Source organism: Lathyrus oleraceus, chromosome 3, assembly GCF_024323335.1.
Source record: "Lathyrus oleraceus cultivar Zhongwan6 chromosome 3, CAAS_Psat_ZW6_1.0, whole genome shotgun sequence".
NCBI lineage: Eukaryota > Viridiplantae > Streptophyta > Magnoliopsida > Fabales > Fabaceae > Lathyrus > Lathyrus oleraceus.
In genome coordinates, this window is record NC_066581.1 from 336,912,093 (window position 1) to 336,918,092 (window position 6,000).

The following is a 6,000-nucleotide window of genomic DNA, read 5'->3' on the forward strand; positions in this document are numbered from 1 at the left end:
AACACTATCAATCTTCTCATTTCTTGATAACAATATACAAATTTAGCAAAACAAGAACACTAATAACACTATCAATCTTCTCATTTCTTGATAACAATATACAAAATTTAGCAAAACAAGAACACTAATAACACTATCAATCTTCTCATTTCTTGATAACAATATACAAAATTTAGCAAAACAAGAACACTAATAACACTATCAATCTTCTCATTTCTTGATAACAATATACAAAGTATATTAAGAAAAAAAGAACAATAAATAACTCACGTAATAGAGTCCTAAAATTTGCGTACGAATATAGGAACAGTGGTCTGCTTAAAGCCTCACAAATTCAATGAACAGTGCGTCATGACTTACATCGACTTGGTTGTGATCTTCCATATCTTTAATTTACTGAATAGAACCATGAAGAAATTCCCCTGGCAATCTTTCATTTTTGAAGAATTTGCTAAAATATCGTCAAATTTCTTGAAACAAGAACACTAATAACACTATCATCTTCTCATTTCTTGATAACAATATACAAAATTAAGCAAAACAAGAACACTAATAACACTATCAATCTTCTCATTTCTTGATACAATATACAAAATTTAGCAAAACAAGACACTAATAACACTATCAATCTTCTCATTTCTTGATAACAATATACAAATTTAGCAAAACAAGAACACTAATAACACTATCAATCTTCTCATTTCTTGATAACAATATACAAAATTTAGCAAAACAAGAACACTAATAACACTATCAATCTTCTCATTTCTTGATAACAATATACAAAATTTAGCAAAACAAGAACTAATACACTATCATCTTCTCATTTCTTGATAACAATATACAAATTTTGCAAAACAAGAACACTAATAACACTATCAATCTTCTCATTTCTTGATAACAATATACAAAATTTAGCAAAACAGAACACTAATAACACTATCAATCTTCTCATTTCTTGATAACATATACAAAATTTAGCAAAACAAGAACACTAATAACACTATCAATCTTCTCATTTCTTGATAAAATATACAAATTTAGCAAAAAGAACACTAATAACACTATCAATCTTCTCATTTCTTGATAACAATATACAAAATTTAGCAAAACAAGAACACTAATAACACTATCAATCTTCTCATTTCTTGATAACAATATACAAAATTTAGCAAAACAAGAACACTAATAACACTATCAATCTTCTCATTTCTTGATAACAATATACAAAATTTAGCAAAACAAGAACACTAATAACACTATCAATCTTCTCATTTCTTGATAACAATATACAAAATTTAGCAAACAAGAACACTAATAACACTATCAATCTTCTCATTTCTTGATAACAATATACAAAATTTAGCAAAACAAGAACACTAATAACACTATCAATCTTCTCATTTCTTGATAACAATATACAAATTTTAGCAAAACAAGAACACTAATAACACTATCAATCTTCTCATTTCTTGATAACAATATACAAAATTTAGCATAACAAGAACACTAATAACACTATCAATCTTCTCATTTCTTGATAACAATATACAAAATTTAGCAAAACAAGAACACTAATAACACTATCAATCTTCTCATTTCTTGATAACAATATACAAAATTTAGCAAAACAAGAACACTAATAACACTATCAATCTTCTCATTTCTTGATAACAATATAAAAATTTAGCAAAACAAGAACACTAATAACACTATCAATCTTCTTATTTCTTGATAACAATATATAAAATTTAGCAAAACAAGAACACTAATAACACTATCAATCTTCTCATTTCTTGATAACATTATACAAAATTTAGCAAAACAAGAACACTAATAACACTATCAATCTTCTCATTTCTTGATAACAATATACAAAATTTAGCAAAACAAAACACTAATAACACTATCAATCTTCTCATTTCTTGATAACAATATACAAAATTTAGCAAAACAAGAACACTAATAACACTATCAATCTTCTCATTTCTTGATAACAATATACAAAATTTAGCAAAACAAGAACACTAATAACACTATCAATCTTCTCATTTCTTGATAACAATATACAAAATTTAGCAAAACAAGAACACTAATAACACTATCAATCTTCTCATTTCTTGATAACAATATACAAATTTAGCAAAAAAAAGAACACTAATAACACTATCAATCTTCTCATTTCTTGATAACAATATACAAAATTTAGCAAAACAAGAACACTAATAACACTATCAATCTTCTCATTTCTTGATAACAATATACAAAATTTAGCAAAACAAGAACACTAATAACACTATCAATCTTCTCATTTCTTGATAACAATATACAAAATTTAGCAAAACAAGAACACTAATAACACTATCAATCTTCTCATTTCTTGATAACAATATACAAAATTTAGCAAAACAAGAACACTAATAACACTATCATCTTCTCATTTCTTGATAACAATAACAAGTTAGCTAAGAAAAAAGAAGCAATAAATAACTCACGTAATAGTCCTAAAGATTTGCGTACGAATATACAAGCATTTGGCCTTTAAAGCCATCACAAATTCAATGAACATGCGTCATGACTACATCGCTTGGTTGTGAATCTTCCATATCCTTATTTGACTGAATAGAAGCCATGGAGAACAAATTTCTTGATAACAAGAACACTAATAACACTATCATCTTCTCATTTCTTGATAACAATATACAAAATTTAGCAAAACAAGAAACTAATAACACTATCAACCTTCTATTTCTTGATAACAATATACAAAATTTAGCAAAACAAGACACTAATAACACTATCAATCTTCTCATTTCTTGATAACAATATACAAATTTAGCAAAACAGAACACTAATAACTCTATCAATCTTCTCATTTCTTGATAACAATATACAAAATTTAGCAAAACAAGAACACTAATAACACTATCAATCTTCTCATTTCTTGATAACAATATACAAAATTTAGCAAAACAAGAACACTAATAACACTATCAATCTTCTCATTTCTTGATAACAATATACAAATTTTAGCAAAACAAGAACACTAATAACACTATCAATCTTCTCATTTCTTGATAACAATATACAAAATTTAGCAAAACAAGAACACTAATAACACTATCAATCTTCTCATTTCTTGATAACAATATACAAATTTAGCAAAACAGAACACTAATAACACTATCAATCTTCTCATTTCTTGATAACAATATACAAATTTAGCAAAAAAGAACACTAATAACACTATCAATCTTCTCATTTCTTGATAACAATATACAAAATTTAGCAAAACAAGAACACTAATAACACTATCAATCTTCTCATTTCTTGATAACAATATACAAAATTTAGCAAAACAAGAACACTAATAACACTATCAATCTTTCTCTCATTTCTTGATAACATATACAAAATTTAAAAACAAGAACACTAATAACACTATCAATCTTCTCATTTCTTGATAAATATACAAAATTTAGCAAAACAAGAACACTAATAACACTATCAATCTTCTCATTTCTTGATAACAATATACAAAATTTAGCAAAACAAGAACACTAATAACACTATCAATCTTCTCATTTCTTGATAACAATATACAAAATTTAGCAAAACAAGAACACTAATAACACTATCAATCTTCTCATTTCTTGATAACAATATACAAAATTTAGCAAAACAACACTAATAACACTATCAATCTTCTCATTTCTTGATAACAATATACAAAATTTAGCAAAACAAGAACACTAATAACACTATCAATCTTCTCATTTCTTGATAACAATATACAAATTTTAGCAAACAAGAACACTAATAACACTATCAATCTTCTCATTTCTTGATAACAATATACAAATTTAGCAAACAAGAACACTAATAACACTATCAATCTTCTCATTTCTTGATAACATATACAAAATTTAGCAAAACAAGACACTAATAACACTATCAATCTCTTCTCATTTCTTGATAACAATATACAAAATTTAGCAAAACAAGAACACTAATAACACTATCAATCTTCTCATTTCTTGATAACAATATACAAATTTAGCAAAACAAGAACACTAATAACACTATCAATCTTCTCATTTCTTGATAACAATATACAAATTTAGCAAAACAAGAACACTAATAACACTATCAATCTTCTCATTTCTTGATAACAATATACAAATTTGTAAAACAAGAACACTAAACACTAATACTATCAATCTTCTCATTTCTTCTATCAATCTTCTCATTTCTTGATAAAATATACAAAATTTAGCAAAAAAGAACACTAATAACACTATCAATCTTCTCATTTCTTGATAACAATATACAAAATTTAGCAAAACAAGAACACTAATAACACTATCAATCTTCTCATTTCTTGATAACAATATACAAATTTAGCAAAACAAGAACACTAATAACACTATCAATCTTCTCATTTCTTGATAACAATATACAAATATTAGCAAAACAAGACACTAATAACACTATCAATCTTCTCATTTCTTGATAACAATATACAAATTTAGCAAAACAAGAACACTAATAACACTATCAATCTTCTCATTTCTTGATAACAATATACAAATTTAGCAAAACAAGAACACTAATAACACTATCAATCTTCTCATTTCTTGATAACATATACAAAATTTAGCAAAACAAGAACACTAATAACACTATCAATCTTCTCATTTCTTGATAACAATATACAAAATTTAGCAAAACAAGAACACTAATAACACTATCAATCTTCTCATTTCTTGATAACAATATACAAAATTTAGCAAAACAAGAACACTAATAACACTATCAATCTTCTCATTTCTTGATAACAATATACAAATTTAGCAAAACAAGAACACTAATACACTATCAATCTTCTCATTTCTTGATAACAATATACAAAATTTAGCAAAACAGAACACTAATAACACTATCAATCTTCTCATTTCTTGATAACAATATACAAAATTTTAAAACAAGAACACTAATAACACTATCAATCTTCTCATTTCTTGATAACAATATACAAAATTTAGCAAACAAGAACACTAATAACACTATCAATCTTCTCATTTCTTGATAAAAATATACAAAATTTAGCAAAACAAGAACACTAATAACACTATCAATCTTCTCATTTCTTGATAACAATATACAAAATTTAGCAAAACAAGAACACTAATAACACTATCAATCTTCTCATTTCTTGATAACAATATACAAATTTAGCAAAACAAGAACACTAATAACACTATCAATCTTCTCATTTCTTGATAACAATATACAAAATTTAGCAAAACAAAACACTAATAACACTATCAATCTTCTCATTTCTTGATAACAATATACAAATTAGCAAAACAAGAACACTAATAACCTATCATCTTCTCATTTCTTGATAACATAACAAATTTAGCAAAACAAGAACACCTAATAACACTATCAATCTTCTCATTTCTTGATAACAATATACAAATTTAGCAAAACAAGAACACTAATAACACTATCAATCTTCTCATTTCTTGATAACAATATACAAAATTTAGCAAAACAAGAACACTAATAACACTATCAATCTTCTCATTTCTTGATAACAATATACAAAATTTAGCAAAACAAGAACACTAATAACACTATCAATAGAGTCCTAAAAGATGTGCGTACGGATATAGAAAGAAGTGGTGTGGCCTTTGAAGCCATCATAAATGCAAACGAACAAGTGCGTCATGGCTTACATCGACTTGGGTGTGATCTTCCAATCCTTGTTTGACTGAATAGAAGCCAGGGAGAATTCCCCATGGCATGCCTTCTCATTTCTTGATAACAATATACAAAATTTAGCAAAACAAGACACTAATAACACTATCAATCTTCTCATTTCTTGATAACAATATACAAATTTTAGCAAAACAAGAACACTATAACACTATCAATCTTCTCATTTCTTGATAACAATATACAAATTTAGCAAAACAAGAACACTAATAACAC